At 39.4% G+C, this 21,620-nt stretch overlaps 1 protein-coding gene across 1 annotated transcript in view; it reads left to right on the top strand.

Annotated features, from left to right (window-relative positions):
* The first annotated feature begins 11,242 nt into the window (after positions 1-11,242).
* Positions 11,243-21,620, top strand: part of LOC132128994 (neural cell adhesion molecule L1-like protein) — a 43,512-nt gene continuing 33,134 nt past the window's right edge. The window contains exon 1 of the mRNA XM_059540406.1: positions 11,243-11,378. The gene's annotated coding sequence lies outside the window, so the exon portion shown is untranslated. The remainder of the gene's footprint in view (positions 11,379-21,620) is intronic.

Genomic DNA, 21,620 nt, shown 5'->3' with positions numbered 1-21,620 from the left:
TTGCCTTGCCTTGCCTAGAAATACTGCAGTATTATTTCTCCCCCCACATTAAAATATTTAATGCACTTAATTTATCATTCTCTTCAGTGTTGTGGAGATGCATATTGTTTTAACTCTTGTGTATTGAAGGAATTTGATAGGCAGTGGTTTCCTGTTTATATGCTGCGAGGTTCTGTCATAACATGTTGTGAAGATAATCATTTAAAAAAAATGTTTGGCGTAAATCAACAATGAAATGCTCAGCAAGTTGGGGCAGAGGTCAGTCATCCAGATTTTTACATCTGATGATCTTAGTTCCATCTTAGAACAGTGAGCTTTGAGTTCAAAGCTGCCATTAAGTTCTTTTTCTTCTCTACTATGCATACAGTACTCTTATCTGAAACAGCAACCTGATGCCTTATTGGGCAGCACTGGAAAAGCTTCTCTGGAACTCAGTCCTGTAGGATCCTTTGAACGGCTCATTCTTATCACCTGCAATTCTTTACTTTTCCTTTTTTGAACCAAATGTTTATAAGATCTTAATCTAGCCTCCTGGGTAGGGTTGCACCAGCCATTCATAAGTTTTTACTAGAATTAGAAATTAGAATGTTAAGTCCACACTACAGGTTTAGTAACTACTAGCTAGTTTTTAACCAACTCTATACATTATTTGGTGGCACCAGTTGTTTGCAAGTCAGAATGTAGCTAGTTTGTAAGCTCTCTGTAAAGTAATGCGTATACATGTTTACCCTAAATGATCCAATAAAAGCAAAGACGCTAGCAGAAGCTATAAAAGCACGTGAGGTCGAATGAGCATCCACTTCTAGGAATGAAGTGAACTCTGGCAGGGATGCCGAAAGTATGGTCTTGAGACGCAGCGTCTCGTTCCCTTCGGTGAACCATGGTTCCCTTCAGGAACTCGAGCTGTGTCCGAAAACTCTATGGGAATGAAAATGCCCATGCTGCCAGACTTGCAAGTCCCTGCCTTGCGTGTATACAAGGAGCACAGCTAAGGCAAGAGAACAGAAGAGCCCGGAGTGGCTCGCAGATCTAAACCATAAAAAAATCTGACGAATGTGAGGGGCGTGGTCGATCCAACTGTGTTGCAGATGTCCTGCATGGACACACCTGACAATAAGGCCTTGAAAGCCACCATACTGCGGGTTGAGTGAGCCTTGACTCCCAATATTGAGGGGAGATCAGAGGACTCATAGGCAATAGTAATTGCATCCACTATCGACCGACTGAATGTCTGTTTTGTGGCTGGAAGACCTCTCTTAGGGGAACCATAGCATACAAGCAGTTTGTCTGCCTTTTTCCACATGTCAGCTATGTGGACGTATGCATCCAGTGCGCGCACTGGACACATACTGTTTAGCTTCGGCTGGTCTGGCTCCCTGAAGGGAGGAGACTGAAGGCCTGCAGTACAATAGGCTGTGGGATAACTGAGGGAACCTTCGGGACATACCCCGCTCGAGGGTAGAGAAACACTTTGGCCATGCTGGGCGCAAAGTCTAAATATGAAGTGGTCACTGAGAGGGCCTGAAGATCCACAAATCTATTTAGAGAAGTAATAGCTAGAAGAAAGGCAGTCTTAATCGTGAGATAGCGATCAGCAATTTCTTCAATAGGCTTGAAAGGATGCTTACAAAGAGCTTCTAGCACCACAGCCAGGTCCCACATGGGGACACAAGAACGTACCGGAGGCCTCAGCCTCAGCCTCAGCGCACCACGGAGGAAACGTGTAACTAGGGGTTGTCTGCCCACTGATTGGTCACTGATTGGTCACAGAGAGGGGTGTGGTAGGCCGCAATGGCCACCACGTAGACCTTCATAGTGGAGTGAGTCAACCCTGTGGAGAAATGGGACTGCAGGAATTCTAGGTCTGTACCAACTGGGCAGTTGAAGTTAAAAGTTTCCACTTCAAGGCATACAGTTTCCTCATTGAGGGAGCTCTGGATTGGAGGATGGTCTCAACAACCTCGGTTGAGAGACCAGAAGCTATGAGATGCGCCCCATCAGGGGCCACACCCATAACTTCCATAGCTCGGGGCGCGGGTGAAATGTCGTGCCCTCCACCTGTGAGAGGAGATCCTTCCTGACGGGAATCGTCCATGGAGAGCCTTCAGTGAGCTAGATCAGATCTGAGAACCATACACCAGCCTGACCTGCTGCCATGTACCCCTTGCCAATCATCACTGAAGTAGTTTGCAGTGGCTTGGAAGGCAAGACCAGAGCCTTTAATGATGATGCCATGTCGAGAGCTTGCGAGCAACTATTCTACACTGGGCATCGATCTGTAACCATACTCATCTAACTCTATGCCACATTGCCATAATAATTAGAGGCTGGGATGAATAAACGGGACAAGATTGGTTTCTGCCACAATCTTGACACCTTGGTGTGGAGATAGGGGTAAAAGACAGGCTCCGGCGTGGAAGTGGTGGTCAAAATCGTAAAAACCGCTCATCTAATTTACTCTTATGCAGTTCGGCTTTTTTATCGGCGGGCCAATCGATTTTTAACTTGGCTACCACGCGAGGTACCACCTCCAACAACTCCTCATAATGTGGCGACTAAGAGGGCGATTCATCGATGCTCTCCACATGCACCTCCTTGGAGGCAGATAGGTGGAGCATCGCGTCCGCTTCCCTGGGACTCAAAGAGAGCCTTCCGAGAGTGAAGCGAAATTTGCAAAACTCGAGAGCCAACTGCATGCTCCGCACCCAAGCAGACCACGCACAAACTGTGTGTATGCCCGCTTGTAATGTAGCATGAGCAGGGAGGAAGACAGCTTAAAACGCCATCCACTTTCGCCAAAATGTTTCATCTTACTATCAGCCTTTTTAGCCATGTTGTTATTGTGCAACTTTGTATGACAAACAACAGTAGATAAGTCTGACAGACATGTAAAGGTTACTTACACACACACAGAGCTTCGCTGAATGACAGAAAGCTGACGCTCGTTCCACCTCACATGCTTTTATAGCTTCCTTGTCGCTACATCACCCACCTATGACGTCACGCCCGTTCATGGGACTGATTACACATGTTATTCAGAGCTGCTCATGCTGAAGGGTGTTCCCATAGCGTTTTCGGATGCAGCTTGAGTTCCTGAAGGGGAACACAATTTATTTATTATGACACACAGAGGCGTGCTGCAGATGGGGTGTTTATTCACTTATTGCTCTCTCTCTCTTAGTATGTGAGTGTAAATGTCAGAAGCATCACATATGTCTGTAGGATTGAAGGTTGTCGGGTAAAAGAACAGTATATAGATGCAGTTCACTCTCTCTGCTATTTTATTCCAAGCATACTCCTGACCAGACGCTTCCACAAATATTTAGTTTATACATAGAGTTGTGCTTCAACTATACAAATTAATTAAATTTTATTTGTATAACACTTTTTATGATACAAATCTTTGCAAAGCGACAGAAAATTTAATTTCTACGATATTTAGTAGCTTATCACTATATGAATTCAGTATGAATTCAGTGCAATTATTTGCAATCAAGTCAACGATATTGCTGTAAATGAAGTGTCCCCAACTAAGCAAGCCAGAGATGACAGCGGCTAGGAACAAAAACTCAGTCGGTGACAGAATGGAGAAAAAACCTTGGGCTCAGTCAGGGGGCCAGTTCTCCTCTGACCAGACGAAACAAGCAGTTTAATTCCAGGCTGCAGCAAAGTCACATTGTGCAGAAGAATCAGTTTCCTGTGGTCTGTCCCAGTGGTCATCTGAGACAAGGTCTTTACAGAGGATCTGTATCTGGGGCTCTAGTTGTCCTGGTCTCCACTGTCTTTCAGGGCTGTTGAGGTCGTCTTTAGGTGCTGATCCACCATCTGGGCTGGATACAGACTGGATCCTGGTGACTGCAGTGACCCTCTGATCTGGATACAGACTGGATTTGGTGGCTTCGGTGACCTCAGAATAAGAGAGAAACAGACTAATATTAGCGTAGATGCCATGAAATAGACTAAAATTAGCGTAGATGCCATTCTCCTAATGATGTAGAAAGTGCATCGGGTGTTATGGGAAGTGTTCCTGGTTCCAGTTTACCTAATTAATGCAGGTTAATGTAAACCAGGTTAAAGAGATAGGTCTTTAATCTAGATTTAAACTGCAAGAGTGTGTCTGCCTCCCGAACAATGTTAATTAGGTTATTCCAGAGTTTCGCCGCTAAATAGGAAAAGGATCTGCCGCCCGCAGTCAAACAGTTGATGAAAACGTGACGTGTTCCAAAGTTCTCTGAAAGGAAAATGAGACAGCAGACAGTAGTTTTCTTTATTTTGCAAAATCTTGACAGTTTTATTTATTTTGCAAAACTTTACAGTTTTTAATAATGTCTTGCTTCTATCTCTATAACCTAACAATGTTGGTATGACCACACACACAACATATTTTTGCGACATTGCAGCCTGTTCATTATCAAAATAAAATGCAGTCAAAGAAACATAAAAAAGTAACACTGCTCCATTGTACAAAATTTGTTGCGCTCTGCCTGACCAGTGCCTTGCTATGCTGATATAGTGATGTAAATTATGTTTTATGGATTTACATTTTTATAGCCAAAACGCATAGCCTTAACTTTAGAAGATTTATTATTGAGAGAAACTAATGACTAATAATGCTTGTAAACATTTTGCTTTAGCCTACTGGCATTTTAGCCTACATTATTTCTGAATGTAATAGGGCTAGTAAAATGGAAAGTTAGCCTATACGCCACTTATGTTTTTTAAAAAATGATTGATTCATTGATTCTGCTCCTAGTGAACCGATCAAAAAAATTGTTCAAGCCCTGGTTCATATTGAGGCCAGCAGGGCAGGACCTAGGGGGGCGGGGGGCCCTGGGCTTGAGGTTATGTTTGCCCACTATACCTACACTACAAATGCCCTCAAATAGAACATAATTATGGAGTGACACAAAATACACAAAAATATGCTTTGAGGCTATAGGCTATAGTCAAAGTTTAAATGTAATATTAAATATTTGTCATGATATAATAAACAGGATGAGTTCTCTCAGTTGAGAGATCAAAACCCTGAAATAACTTTGAACAAAAAACAAAACAAAAAAAAGGCAGAGATGTTGGCTTATTAGTATTATAAAATTTATTGTCATATCTGTGTCCTCTTATGTCAGATTCTTATTTAACCCCTTACCAGTTACCCCCCATTTTTGGCATGGAGACAGAAATGACATACCAAAAATAAAAAGGTTTCTGCTCACGATTCTTTCTGACAAGATACATAATCAACATTTGTTCACAAAGCTGACACTTCAAAGTTTACTGGTCAGGAATCAGAATTACTCAGACTGTTATGATAATAGAAGCTCAAACATAAAAACTAAAATAAAAATATTTAAAACATATTTTTTAAATGTATTAAAAAATTGTTGATGTAAGATATGAGTTCAGAAATAAAGTGTAGCTAAAGCCACAAGTCTTCCAAACCTTCATTAGAAATTTCATAATCGAATCTGTAAAACTGTGAATTTTATGAAATATTTTCTAAGGCCATGTCATGTGTGTTTTTAGGGAAGGCTAATCAGATTGATTTATTGCACTTGTCATCTCTATAAGATCTCGCATGTAAACACTCCTGTGTGATCTGTATGTGTCAGCTTTGAAAATTCCCAGTTTCATGGTTCTATTGTTCTCACAAAAACGAGTCTTTCACACCTCCGCCAGGTATGACACATTATCCGCATTATTCTTTTATCATTATTCTTTTGCTTTTATTACACATTTATCAGCCTTTGTTTTGCTATTTTTAGGCTTTACAAAGCTACAAAGCAGCTCTCACTTCAGTCTCGGTATGTATTTACCCTTTATTTATCAAAAGTCTTACTATAAAAATACAACAAAACATTTTCTTACGACCTTACATGAATTATTGTGACAGAAATGCATTATGAAGAAGAAATGCACCTGCTATTAGTAGCATTAGAGCTAACGTTAGCATCAAGCTACATCAGACAATTAATTAAATTATTAGTACACTTTTACTCAAAACTCACTTTGAACCCCGATCGAGTGTTTGTAATAACATCCTTTTGCGATCACGGGTGGAATTTGCCGTTTACTATTGTAAAAATATGCTATTTGTAGCCTTTTTCATCGCTGCACAAGTTAGCATTTCCGATGTACATTTTTTAAAAATATTTTTAAAAAATGCCCCAGATCTCAAGAAAATTTCATACCAAGCTTTTCTATCATAATCGCGGGTTTATTATTCGGATATTTCGTGTGTACAGAGGTGTTTCAGTGTTGTTGTGAGCAGATATGAACCAGGAAGTGTTCTAAGTAATTCGAAGGACTGTTCCAATGTCGAGGATCCTCGGAATTTCAACCAAGGACTGAGTCCTTCGTTCGAAGAATATCCCATACACAGGAAAGGATGCATATGTGTATCCTTCGCGCTCTTCGCGCTCTCAAATCACCCTACCTTGCTAGCCTGTTCCATTTACGTGTTCTCCGAATGCTTAAGAGGAGTCTCGCCTAGCCTCTGAAGGAAGTGACTTGGAAGGACGCGTCCTGCCAAGGAAGGATCCTTGACATTGAGAAACGCCTAGAGACAGCGCTGGGAGAGGCTGTTTATCATCAGATCGCGCAAATCAGTGGAAAATGAATAGAAATGACGATTCTGTCTGAAGAAATATGAAGTAAACATCAGTAAATATATCCATATATCTCCGCGGATATGCATCTTTGGTCTATAAATCCTTATTGACGCTGTTCAGCGAGTCTATGTGAATAAAAATAAACCGCTGCTGACGTGACTGAATATGAATGAGTGGTGATTTTCTATTCAAAATGTGGCATAATACGGATTTATTATTTTGCACTCCTGACATAAACTACTAAATAACTGTCACTGAAACAATATCAAAACATTGGTCAAATATCAAAGCTAGAGTCTTTAAACTTTCAATTGATGCACAGTTTGTCCAGATCAAGTAAGAGAGTGAACGTGCTGTGAAAGTGTGATGCTTGCACGTAAAGGAGTTTTAATCAATAAATTCAATCAAATAAAGTAATCCTGGCTATTAAAAATCAAACAAAATAACTATCAACAAAATTCATGGAATGTGAATAAATGTTACTTTTATTTATAACATTTTAATGTAGAAATATTAAATGATTGCAAAAATGAAATAAGCTACTTTTTTAAATATGAAACTACAACCGCCAGTAGGTCTTAATGAGTGAGTTGAATCAACCGATTAATTTAAAAAGCTGATTCATTTAAAGGCACAATATGTAATTTTTCTGCTTTAAAAATAGCAGATATGACTATATATATGTTATATATATTTTTTTGTTGTGTACTTACATTATCCCGACAGTTTCCATGAACTTTAAAATCCGGAGAAAATTATAGTTTAATTAGAAGACACGGCACGTTTCTTTATTTCCGTTTTGTCGCCCGTCTATGGCGTCAAATAAACTTTGACCCCTCTAGTTTATCTAACTTCCTGCGGAACCGCCAAATACAAAGGTGAACAGAAGCAAAGACGAGACGAAGAAGAAAAAGTAGTAGCTAGCCTTGATCGAGACTATTATATTTTATATTTATATTGTTTATATTCGTATTTATACCTCAATCAATAACTTAGTTATGGATCATGATTATGCTTTGCATGCACGTTCTGTGAAGCGCAAACGTACGGGTGAAATAAATGACCTGAGAAGGTTTTGGGACGAAGAAGAAACGAGACACGGGTAAATATTGGAGTTGCATTTCCAAGATAGAGAGAGCTTTGTGACAAGCTGAAACTACAGAGAGATGCTTGCATTCTAATAAACAGGTATGCATCCATTCAGCTAACTATATCTATCCGTATATTTTGTGAAGCGATGATGTCTTGTGTAAAACGCAGACGGACTAGCTCTCATGTAGAGTATAATGTAAATCTACATGTGTTCTATATCTAGCTGGATAAAGTAGCTTCAAATGCAGTTCACTATCTTGTTCGATATCATAGTATAAACGTAGCCTAATTATAATTATTAACGAAAGGCAACAGTGTTTTTTTAACATATATTACTACTAGCTAGATGGAATATTGATTTGATAGGGGTCTGATAATTCATATATCTCTCCATTCGAAAATACGTGATTGTCAAAATACTAAGGCCGGTAACACACTGGCTGCGTGGCGTCTCTGCTGCGTGCCAGAAGCGTGGCGCGCTGCTGCTGCTGTAGGTGACATAGAGGGAGACCGCCGACAGACCAGGCTCTTGTCTTCATGACAACAATATCTATACTTCATGTTGAACATAAATATAAAGCCTACTGATAAAGGACACCGTCAACACTATTGACGGCAAAATAGACTTATGTTTGACAGGTGCAATATTTGAAAATCGATAATTATTTATTTATTTTTTAAATTACATTTGTATCTGAATTTATGTCAACCTATAGACTTTCAAACATCAAAATGTCATGAATTAATATGTATTTGTGTACAAAATTACATATAAACATATTTTCCTATTATATTTTGCCTGGAAACGCTTCCAACACGCGTGCGTGTCGCGTGAAAAATAGGCGTCGGTTCTATTTCTAGCATGCACACGTTTTCCGAGCGGCTCGAGCCGGGCCTGAGACGCGCGTCTCACGCAGGCAGTCTACAAGCTCTAACCTATTAACATGAGAGCCGAATTAAAAACTGACACGCCACGCAGCTGAGACGCTTGCGCCACGCATCCAGTGTGTCTCCGGCCTCAGTTAAAATGAGTGAGGAATGTGGGGAGCGACAGAGCGCGTGTTCCAATGAACAACAACTCCCATGAGCCTACGCTCTTTCCCGACGTCATCAAAGTACGTTTCATGTTATTATTTTGATTGAGTGACCCCTGGTGGCCAAAAATTCCATACTGCACATTTAACTTTGCAAACAACTGTACTTATAGCCTGACTGAATCATTTGCTGGTCCGTGTAATGCTGAGGAACAAAACTATGTTGTTTGGAGACGCAGTGGTTCTGCTGTTTGTACTATTTTCTTTCTGACGGAGCAAAAAGGAGCTCAGTAAGTTGTTGTATATTGTACATTTGTAATCGTGCATATAAAGAAAAAAAAGAAAAGAAAAAAGAAAAAGCAGGACTCTTGTTTGTGTGATAGGCTAAGTCCTATATCATAGGCATAACTATGTTATAAAAACAGAAACTCATTAAATTGCTTTTTTTTTATTTAAAATAATTTTGATGACATTTCTTCCCTGCTATGTGTAATGGCAGTAAGACGAGAGAGAGCACTCAAAACTCAGATGGGTGTATAATTTAGTAGAAAATTAATATAGTAAGAACTGAGGTGCGAACATTTGAGAATTTATAGTTATCTTTCTAAATGTGCACTCTTTGGGACTAAAGGCTTAATGGAGCTGTTTAAAGTAGCCATGTAATCAAGCCAATCAGTGCAGACACGATTCAATATGTGTGTCCTTCTTCTATGTGATATAATCATAAATACCAGTTTATGCTGTTTGATTGTGGCCTCAAAGGTCATAGTTGTAAGCTGTAGCCCCGGCTGGCCCATTTAGATCTTGCGTGCACAGTGGAAATGCGGCAAATAATTTCAGAATTCTGACTGGCATACAACGAACAAATCAAACAAATGTAAATGGGCAAAGGCAGGGCCCATGGGCTGCAGCCCACTCAAGCCCAATGGTAAGTCCTGCCATGGTGGACAGCATCCAAGAAGGCTCAAGAAAGTGTAACATTAAGAGCCAACTGGCCCGTGAAGCGCTGCAGAGTGGAGGCCTAAATACAACACCTCTTTATGAGAGATGGCCTAGCAGCACTCCATAATACCTAGCCAATACCTAGCCTAGCTCTAGGAGTAGAGGCCTCAGCATGACGACTCTCTAAAATGAGAGGAAGTCTAACTACACCCCACGCTCAGCACATCCTATAAGGAGGCCTGCAGAGAGTCTACAAGATTACAACAACCTGCTACTTAGTAAACTATCCGAAATACATGACAGATTCACAACCAGCCTCTAATATCGAACGCTGCTTACACAGCATAGAGTTCCTATTTGAGAGGGAACATTGATTTCTCAGTCATAGTCTTGTTTTGTGTACACAGACAATGCAGACCCATCAAATGATGAAATGAAACTAAGAGTTTCTTTTAAAGAGTCAGGTTTCATAACCTTAAGCCAGATCTGATATTTCTGCTTTAACAGTTCGCATTCTTGTCTGTAAGTAATGTGTGTCTGTCATCAAATAAAAGTATCTGCTCCAGTTTTAATTAATGTTTAATTAAAACATTTTGATTTCCTTCACAGAGAGGTTTTTAGAAGATATTGGTACTAAATGAAAACTATCTTAATCTGTACATGTATTCACATATTTAATATTATGGTGTTGCACAGTGCCAAATCTGATGCTGATTATATTTGGACATAGGCCAAATCAGATTGTACATTCACATTTATATAATAAATGAAGTTTTTGGTGTTGATTTTTAAAATAATAGTTGACCCAAAAGTGAAAATTTCATGAAAATGTTCTCACTCTCAGTATGAATTAATAAATGCCACTTTAAAATGTTGGCATTTTAATTTTGTTTTTCCATTCATGTGATTAAGATGCACTCTGGAATTTCACAATTATTTTAACTTCTAAAAACTATTTCACAATAAAAAAAAAATAAGAATAAACTTGATTTAAATATATTAGTATTAGTAAAAGCATAGTAAATTGCTTTTAATATATTATTTATACTAAAACTGAAAAAAAAAGTTTAATATTTCTGTAATCTTATGTAACTTTCATGTATTATTTATTTATATATTTATTTTGCTGTGATCTCTGCAATATTATTTTATTTGGAGGGACAGCGAGTAGATTAGTGAGCCTAACATCTGGAAAATGTTCCATTAAGAATGGATTTAGCAAACTGATAGAATAATGGGACACACCTCATGAAACTGGGATGTCTGTTCTCCTATCCCGGTATTTAAAACATTCACTCCATTGTAAAATGTAGACAGCCATTAATAACTTGAATAAAGTCTCATTGGTTATCATGTCAAACTGAATGAAATTGAATTGAATGGGCTTGTATTCCGCATGCTGCCCTATTGTGTAAGCCATTAAGGCTTTTTATGATTCAATGATATTCTTTTGAAATGGGTTTTCTAGAATCAGGATATGTATCCACATGCTTCCCATTGACTTGCCATGTCTCTGTGTTTGTTTAGCCTTGGAGTCACCTCCCTACTTCTGGTATTACTGGCTCTAGCTTTCCATAAACTGTCAAGAGTTTGTCATTCTGTATATGAGTGTTTGTGCTCCGAGTGGAGTTCATGTTTGTTTGGTTGACTGTATTAGTGCAGGTCACAGGAACAACAGCGTGAGAGGGTGAGGATATCAAAGGTAAGTGGATCTGTCTGTTTTGCATCTTGTGTATTTTGTGGAACTGTTATGTTACCATATTTTGCTACTTAGTATACTATACAGAAAGTGTCACTTTTTGTTTAATTTCTTCCTTTTATATTAAAAGTGTGATATGAAACGTATGGTATGTCAATGTAACTTTGGAATTTTGGAAGCAAACAAGCACATACTGATTAATCTAATGGGGAAATAATGTAACAGATAAACAAAACAAAACAACAAATTTATGAAAACTGACATAGAAATCATTTGCATGTTTCAACATGCAAATCACATGTTCATCCAAATACACACGTGTGCCTTTCACAACCTCTCTGTCTCCGAAAGAATGCAGTTAAAGTTTGAGCTACATCCAGGATTCTAGACTGATTTGTCGTCTCATGAACAGTAGCTGTAAGGTCTGCTAATTACTTTTGATTTGTTTGCATTGTTTATATTTTTTTGCATTTGTTTATATTGTTACAAAATATTTCAGTTTCAAATGAATGCTGTTCTTCTGAACTTTCTATTCAACATGTTTCTTAAACTGTAAAATCAGCATATTAGAATAATTTCTGAATGATTCAGAAAACCGAAGTAATGATGCTTTAAAAATTTACTTTGCATCACAGGAATTAATGAGATTTTAAGATATATTCAAATAGAAAACCGTTATTATAAATTGTAAAACTATTTCACATTTTTTATTGATTTTATTGTACTTTTGGTCAAATAAATGCAGTCTGTGTGAGCAAACTTTAAAACTTAAAAAACTGCCCCCTATCTTTTGAACAGTAGTGGGCATTTTTAATTGTAGCTTGTTCATAGTAAAATAACAGAAAGAAAGGACATGGGGGAGAGAGAGAGAGAGAGAGAGAGAGAGAGAGAGAGAGTGGGAATGTGTGTATGGGTTGTGACTCGTCCAAAAGCCTCAAACTTTTTACACATAAAACCAGCCAACATGAATAACCGCAACATGACGAATCTCACAAAATGGGTTTCATACGTGACAGGTGTCCTAAAGTAACTCTGTGGTTATAAGACATACAGGTCATCTAGCTGTGGGCCGACATACTGCTTCTAATTACAGGTGTTTTTATTTTGTGGCATCTAATGAATGAATGTTTCTGTGTCAGGTCTTAGTTGTCGATTGTCTTTACCTCCTTTCTGGCATTTTTAAAGCTTTGTTAGTGTTGTTTAAATATCTTAATGATGTTGTAAAACCTCCGTTGTAAAGATAATGAGTTAGGTTTGTAGTACGATGAATCATTTTGAATGAATGAGTATGTTTGCTCCAGACAAAGGTCAAAAGGCAGCTGTCACAGCAGGCTGGGGTTTTGTTTGCAGTGACACTGGTAACATGTCGAAGTTGACAAATCTTTGGAACTCAGAAGCAGTGTCCTGGTACAATATAGGTTATCTGTCTGTCTATCTATCTATCTACAGTATCATCTATCTATCACTGTTCCTGTTCAATTAATGTGTCCTTGTTGAGTAAAAGTATTATGAATGAATCATTTAAATCATTTACTTAACCAATTTATTAACTCTGAATAATTTACAAATGTAACCATTAGTATGTGATTTCCACTGTTGCTCCATATTGAACAATCTTCATTGCAAAAACAAAGTAACTGGCAATTTTGCAGCTAAAACATATGTAGCTCTAAATTTACATTTTGTTTATTGAACTGTTGTATAATAGCATTCTCAAATCAGTTTCCCCTCCTTGTTACTCCAACAACTTGTGTCATCATTGCTAGTTCTAAGGTGCCTTTCTGTACAACGTTTACATTGCAGTGTACACATTATATGCACAAGTATAGAACTTTGTGCCCATTGTCTACACTTTGCTTGGTTTGTGTGTAAATGTCATTATATATGTTCAGCTGTACTGAGACACACTGTAAAGTGAGTATGTTCTTCACTCTGTTATTAAGGCTATGTTTGTACTTTCTACATGCCATATGGTGGTAGAAAGCATTAAGTAGGCTATAATATTCAGGCCAAACAGACCACAAAATGACACAAAGCACTAAAGAAAAATCATTATACTCCACTCGTTAGTCATCAAATTGAGTATAAACATAAAAATCGTCTCATGTGATTGTGACTTTCAACACATGCTGTGTTTTATCAACAAGCATTTGTGTTTTGTCTCAGCACAATGCAATCTGTGTTCATCTGCCGACCCTATAAGACAGCATTAGGACTTAAGACAATAGTCTTCTTTATACTAAGAGGATTTTCACCGTTGACATGCTGCATGCTTCTATCACTAATCAAAGCAGGTTCCTACGTGACTGCTCATCAAATCAAACTCTTTTGTTTATGAATGATTATAGGAGGAAAACATGATTTCAAGGATTGCGTTTTCAGTCAAATAGCTCAGTGGCAAAGTCTCTCCAGACTGCTGTGTTTTCATGTCAGTGTTGTTCTGATGTGTTGAGTTGTATAGGCATGAATTCCAGCTCTTTCCGGACTATTCTTTAATGGTTTGTGAATAGCTTGGCGGATCAGGCTTTATGTGAATCTTTGTCAAAGGTTTAGTGAACCTCCTATCCCAGTGAGAGGCTTTAATGTCTCCTCACTGGATCCCATTTAGTGCTTTGCTGGAGTGCCAGGGCATGTTTTCACTCTAACTCTCTCTCTCTCTCTCTCTCTCTCTCTCTCTCTCTCTCTCTCTCTCTCTCTCTCTCTCTCTCTCTCTCTCTCTCTCTCTCTCTCTCTGCGTGTGTGTGTGTGTGGGAATTTGAAGAGCATGCTGAGAGTTTGGATGCTCAGTCTGAATGTTGTGTAATACTATCACCACCACCTTTGGGAATTGCTGTCTTGACTTCATATGTGTAAGTGTGTACTTGTAAGTAAGCAGCGTTTCCTTGTTCTGTTTATTTGGCTGTTTGTTTAATGGTTAAAGTGTGTGGTGACAGTAAATCAAATAAGAAAGCTTTACCTTTAAGCCTCAGCAATTTTCTCCGATTTTAGTCTGTAATAACTTTCTGTATTCATCCTCTATGATTAATGGCTGAAATATTCAGCCATGTGATTCAGTGATTTTGTCTTACTCAGCTTCATTGTTTGATTAACTTGCTGCGCATGTTGTTTTTAATTTATTCATTTGAAGCAGATCTGTAAATAATTACAATATGATTTGAAGTGGATGCATTTGGTTCATTTATGAGTGATGTTGCTCTCACCGGTTTTGTGTTTCTGAATGATGTATGAGATGCATCGGGCTTGCAGAGGTCAGATTTGCAGAGGTCACCACACTAAATCTCTTTAAGATACAGATTCAAAGGGCAGAAGGCTGCAGTTGACTAGCTACAACATGTGAAAACAATAGGCTCTAAATATATTAAGTATATATATAAAAAGTTTTTAATTAATATTAAATTAAAGTTTTAGGTTAATATATTACATTTTGTGTACAAAAAGAAACTGTACAGATACAATACGACTGTTAAGATTAAATTAAATAAGCAATACATGTATTTTCAGCAACACTAAATATGAAATAGGGCTAAATTAAATTGAGTATTATCCTTATCCCTTTTGGACACATTCACATAGCTCTGGATATGAACAGTATCGCTTCATGTTTGAAACATGGCCTCTACTGCTTGGTGTCATTATGTGAGACATATCGTGACAAACCCTGTCCTTACCAAACGGTTAACAGTCCTTAGATTTGTTTCTAGAGAAGAGGAGTGATATCTGCTTTGGCCTGACCCACTTTGGCCTTTGCTCTTACTTTTACAGCTCAAGGACCTTTAGTAACTGAGTACTCTGTTCAATAAATAACCAAAGACATACTATACAAGAAATGTAAAGCACTAATACAGTACATTAATGGAAGTCGTTCACACAATTCTGATCCTTTCTAAAAGGTAAAGTCTGTTGGCTGTTCTGGGCTTTATTATTTGTGAAATATGTCTTGCATGCTGCTCTATAATGCAGGGGTTCCCAAATGAGGGTGAGTTAGTGAAAAGTTAAGTATAATTAAACGCAACATTGACATTTAAGCAGTCATGCAGTTTCAGATTTTTCTCAAGGTTAGTTTATAAAGTTTGGCAATTTTCTTTGCACCTTAAAAGGTCATTTTACAAAATGATCATTCATCATATCCACACCTTCCTTCACAGCATGTAGTGCATTTTGATACTCAGCATGACAAGTGCTGTGACAGAGCCATGCATGGCTGGAGTCATAAGAATCTGAAACTGCACAACCACAGCAATTGCAACAATCTATTTCAGCATGGTAATTGCTTTTGCTCACTTAAGTGCTTTATTTTCAGTATATAGTTTTAAAAGTGCTGTTATTACTGTCATGTTACATTAGAGGCTGTATGTACACAGGTATGTACTGATTTTATTATCAACGCTCAAACGATAGGCTTTGAAGGAAGGCTATGCAAAGTTTTTGGAGGTGCAGTTTCTTTACTTCCACTGATAGAACAACATCTGGAATTTGACTATTTAACTCAATGTTTTTATCTGACAGCAGTATCACTCTTCTTGTGATTGTTGCACAGACATGATTTGGTCAGAATGCACCTCACTGATTACATACGGCAATGATTTCACGATTCTCCCGATTTCAACTTCAGGTATTTCAGAAGGGTAGAAAAGAATAGTTCATATTTTAAACTGGGGAGTTCTGAAACCTGCAATATGTGTTTATTGAAGAGAAACCTCTCATATGTGTATCAAAGTATCAAGAAAATTTTGTTCATCTTTGATTTCTTGACCTCTCCAATGGAAATAAAACTGAAATAGCTATAAACATTTATCAAATTGTGATTATTAAAGCCTGCAATTTAATTAAAGAAGTATAGATTCAGTTGCAATGCATGCTTTAGAGTGAAGAGCAGCACTGTGTTCATTTACTTGCATGAAGCTTATGATACAGTGTTTCAGAGTGACTTGGTTCACTATTCTTACAAACTCATTCTCTTCAATCGCTTTTTTATGTGTGAGTGATACATGCATTTGGGAACGCAATGTGCACCACGTCTGTTTTATTTGAGTTCATTTGAAATACATGTCTCTAAATACATTTTACGTACCTTACTGCACGTTTCGTCGCAGTTTCAAAGCGAAATGACATGTGAGTGGCTCTAAACCATGGGTTCAATACGTGACCCTGTTATGTTTTTTTTACATTGATATAGGCATGTTTTGCTGTGTTTTTATTTTGTTGCTTCAGGTACGTATTGCCGTGGTTCATAATTCAAATATCCAGGCAGTGTAGCTAAAAATGTATGATCTTTTGTGTTGGAAATATCCCCTATACACCAAGCCCAACCCTAAACCTACCCTATAGAGTTAACAAATACAAAACTTATATAAAAATGTTGATGAAATTTTTTGATGCAACCGTGCCATTTGATCTCATTATATGCAGGCTTGAACTTTTGTCGAAGCTTAGTTTTGCAGGATTCATACCAAAGCTTTTCACCACTCAAGTGCAACTCCACACTGTGTGAGCTGCCAAACAAACCTACTACATATGAAAACCCATGCATATGAAGCTGGACATGTGACTCTAACTTTCAAAAGTATCAGTTTTGAAATCTTGCAGCATGTTAAAAATCGTTTTGAATATATGACATAATATTCCTCCAGCAATTGTGCTTAAATTTGGCCTCTTGTGCTAATTTCTACTGAAAACTGCAGCGATTCATAACAGCAACAGCAACATAACATGCACTATTTTTCCAAGTTGCTTTCAAGTGCCAGTCTTCTAGCTGTATTTTAAGATCTACTCAAATACACAAAATGAAAAGGTTTATATATATATATATATATATATATATATATATATATATATATATATATATATATATATATATATATTACCTGCAGGTGTCAAGCCACCAAACACTGTCTTGCTTCCTCTTTTTAACTCTGGTATGTTATTTTAATTGGTAAGTGGGAAGACAAATTCTTACACTTTGTGTGGCAAATAAAAAGTTTTCTTCAGACATTTGGTTTTAAAAGAGCTTGTTAATTAAGATGTAATTCATACAATTGAATGTTACCCAAATATCAGTGTTTGGACAACAATGAAAGTTTGAAAATGCAAAAATCTAAATGTTTTGAAATTTCCATGTTCATTTCCAGTTTCATGAATGGAAGTGTATTTGTCAGTTTACCTGTTTGGTAACAGATAAATATTTGTTGAAGGGGTAATTCGTTTTGGTGCCAGTGTTGGGGATCAAGTTCATGTTTTATTTATAAAAAAAAAAAAATATATATATATATATATATATATATATATATATATATATTAATTATTGAAATGTGATGTTACTGAATCATTCACATCTGATTGTGACATTGGCTACATATTAACAGGACAGTCACTGTGTATTCTGTGCAGTGTGACTTTCATATTTTTCGTAACTCTTACAGTTTGACATTTGGTTTTACACATCCCCTTTTTACTACTGATTCATTTAATTGTGGCTTTGATTTAAGGGATCTGTAATGTGATATGTATGATTTACATGATGTTGTGTTTAGTTAAACCAAGGTTTGTATTTGTATCCATTGGTGTTGTTATAATCTTGTTGGTACAGTCCTTATTAAAGGCACCAGTCAGATAAAATGGGTAGATTTTAAAAGGAACTTAAATATACACACCTGCAGTGTGTGGAGGAAACGGAACATGCTAATCTCATGCATCTTATATTGGCATCTGCTGTCTGTACTGTATCTTTTGGCATTGTGCAATGATCAGGTGTTGGATTCTGTTTAAAATGTAGACATTTGTGATTTATTGTATTGTGTTATCTTTTGACTCCTGCTTGTAATTGGTAGTTGACAGAGCATTAACCCTTCACTTGATGGGTGAACTCTTATGACTGTCTTGTTGTGTACAAGGAGTTGGTTAAGGCAGATGGATGATTGAATGACCCAACAAGACTCCCATTCAGTAGACTGAAAGTTACTATCATGGAATGTAGACTTGTGAATAAAGAGAAAGTGTAACATTTCACATAGTTTCATAGCAAATGGCTTTTGCCATTCAGATAATTCCACAGATTAAAGTCAATTCCATCTAAACTTTGATGCTGATAAAATGATTCTATATTAATCAAGCGGTCTAATCCAACTTTTCTGAACAGACACTATTGCTTTATATGATATGAGGGTAAGTAAATGGTGATTTTCATTTATTTATTTATTTATTTTCATTTATTTTTGGGGGGTGAACTAGCCCTTCAAACTAAGAATTGAGAAATCTAATCTTCTAAGAGTGACTGTAGTGTAAAACGAACTGGTTAGTCCAAAAACAGAGTTTATATACTGTAAAAAAAAAAGGTGTAATGAACTTCAAGGTTGGGGTAAAGGAAGGAGACCAGGGTCGGCGTACGGGGCTCGTGAGAAGCTTTATTTACAAAATCAAAAATAAAACAAAGAAACAGTCGTGGCAGGTGCGCGCACTTCGCAGCTTTCGCTTTCACTTTCACTTTACTGTCCGTTTCCGCAGCCTTCTCAGGGCTTCCTCCTCCCCCATCTCCTGGGACAGGACCGCGCCCAGCCCCCTGTCCGACGCGTCGGTCTGCAAAAGAAAGGGGAGAGCAAAATTAGGAGAGTGCAGGAGCGGCCCGCCACACAGGGCCGCCTTAACTCGGGTAAAGGCCTGTTGGCACGGCTCCGTCCATTGGACCGTATCCGGTACCACCTTTTTAGTGAGGTCAGTCAACGGGCTGGTGAGGTCCGAATAATGAGGAATAAACCTCCTATAATATCCAGCCAGCCCCAAGAACTGCCTCACCTCCTTTTTGGTCTTGGGCCTGGGACAGGTTGCAATTGCTGCCGTCTTATCAATTTGGGGACGCACCTGTCCGTGGCCCAAGTGGAAGCCCAGATACTTTACCTCCACCCGCCCAACTGCGCACTTCTTCGGGTTGGCCGTTAGCCTCCCCGTCTCAGCGCCCTGAGGACCGCCCTCACATGCTCCATATGCTGCTGCCAGTCCCCACTATAGATGATAATATCATCCAGGTAGGCTGCGGCATATGCAGCATGGGGCCACAGCACTTGATCCATAAGGCGCTGAAACGTAGCTGGGGCCCCGAACAAGCCGAACGGAAGCGTAACAAATTGGTGTAATCCAAACGGCGTGGTAAAGGCTGACTTTTCTTTGGACATGGGAGATAAGGGGATCTGCCAGTATCCTTTGGTTAAGTCCAATGTCGAATAAAAACGAGCCGTGCCTAACCGATCGAGCAACTCGTCAATTCGCGGCATTGGATAAGCGTCAAATTTAGAAACTGCATTCACCCTGCGATAGTCTACACAGAACCATACCGAGCCGTCCGTTTTGGGCACCAAAACTATCGAGCTCGCCCAATCGCTGTGTGACTCCTCGATTACCCCCATCCCCAGCATGGCCTCTAATTCAGCCTGAACTACCTTTTTTTGTGTTCAGGCAATCTATACGGCCGGCTGCGAACTACGACACCCGGCTCGGTCTCAATGTGGTGCTGAATCAGGTCCGTACGACCGGGTAGGGGCGAAAACACGTCCGCAAATTCTACCTGCAACTGCGCGATGTCAGTGAGCTGCGAGGGCGAGAGGTGGTCCCCTCCTAGGGCCAGTGCGAGGGGTTTTCCTTTAATAATCGCTTCTGGCCCGAGATCCTCCTCCCCACTCACTACCGTCGCTAGCAACACTGACTCCTCCCTGCTCCATTTTTTAAGGAGGTTGAGGTGGTAGATTTGCCGTGAGTCGCCTCTATCCGTCCGTACTACCTCATAATTGAGATCTCCTATCCGCCGTGTGACCTCAAAGGGTCCTTGCCACTTGGCTAACAATTTGGAGCTAGAGGTTGGCAGTAAAACGAGCACTTTATATCCCAGTGTAAATTCTCGCAGCTTAGCTCCCCGGTTATATAGCTGGCTTTGTCTGCCCTGGGTCTGGAGCAAATTCTCCATAGAGAGTCGCCCCAGTGTATGGAGTTTTGCGCGCAGGTCCAGGACATATTGAATTTCATTTTTGCTATCCGAGTGTCCGTCCTCCCAAGTCTCTCTCAGGACGTCTAGCACCCCCCGGGGCTGACGTCCGTAGAGAAGCTCGAAGGGGGAAAACCCTATGGAGGCTTGGGGGACCTCGCGCACAGCGAATAAGAGGGGTTCTAGCCAATGGTCCCAATTTTTCGCGTCTTCTTGTACGAACTTCCGGATCGTGGTTTTTATTGTGCGATTAAACCGTTCGACCAGCCCGTCCGTTTGTGGGTGATAGACGCTGGTACGCACCGCTTTAATGCCCCACAATCCGTACAATTCGCTTAACGTACGTGACATAAACGCGGTGCCCTGGTCCGTGAGAATCTCCTTTGGGATTCCCACGCGGGAGATTAAACGAAACAAGGCATCCGCCACACTCTTTGCCGAGATGTTGCGGAGTGCCACTGCTTCAGGATACCGTGTCGCGTAATCCACTAAGACCAGAACGAAACGGTGTCCCCGTGCGGATCGCTCTAACGGCCCGATCAGGTCCATACCAATTTGCTCGAAGGGGACCTGCACTAGAGGAATAGGGCGCAAAGGTGGTGTTCTTGGTGCAGGCCCGCGAGCGATGAAATGATGTCTGCAAACGGCGAGGATGATGTGGCTGACGGAGTCTGCATGGCGGATGCTCTCTTTCCTATCCCGGGTTTCGGCACCAGTGTAATGAACTTCAAAGTTGGGGTAAAGGAAGGAGACCAGGGTCGGCGTACGGGGCTCGTGAGAAGCTTTATTTACAAAATCAAAAATAAAACAAAGAAACAGTCGCGGCAGGTGCGCGCACTTCGCAGCTTTCGCTTTCACTTTCACTTTACTGTCCGTTTACGCAGCCTTCTCGGTCCAGCACGAGTCCCCGTCTCTCTCGTCCTTCGCCAGCTGTCGCGCTCCTTAAATGGTTCCCCACGCCAATCACTGCAACGAGATCCAGCTGTTACTTGTTTCTCACCTGAACCACTTACTGCCGCTCGTCTCTTCACTCGCTCTCCCGTTGCAGACTTCGCTAAACCACGCCTCCCCCGCCAATAAAGGCTATGTTGATTAGCAAAGAATTATAAATATACTTAATTATTAAGAAAATACCAGAGATGGCTTGAATAGCTTCATACTGTGATTCCAGTTATACTTTATACAGAAAGTTAAAGTGAACTCATTGTCATGTTCAAGACACCAGTCTGAGATGATTCGAGCTTTGTGCCGTGGTGCATTATCCTGCTGGAAGTGGC

The sequence above is a fragment of the Carassius carassius genome, chromosome 46, assembly GCF_963082965.1.
Source record: "Carassius carassius chromosome 46, fCarCar2.1, whole genome shotgun sequence".
Taxonomy (NCBI): domain Eukaryota; kingdom Metazoa; phylum Chordata; class Actinopteri; order Cypriniformes; family Cyprinidae; genus Carassius; species Carassius carassius.
Note: the sequence above shows the minus strand (reverse complement) of the source record. Positions and strands in the feature narration are given on the sequence as shown.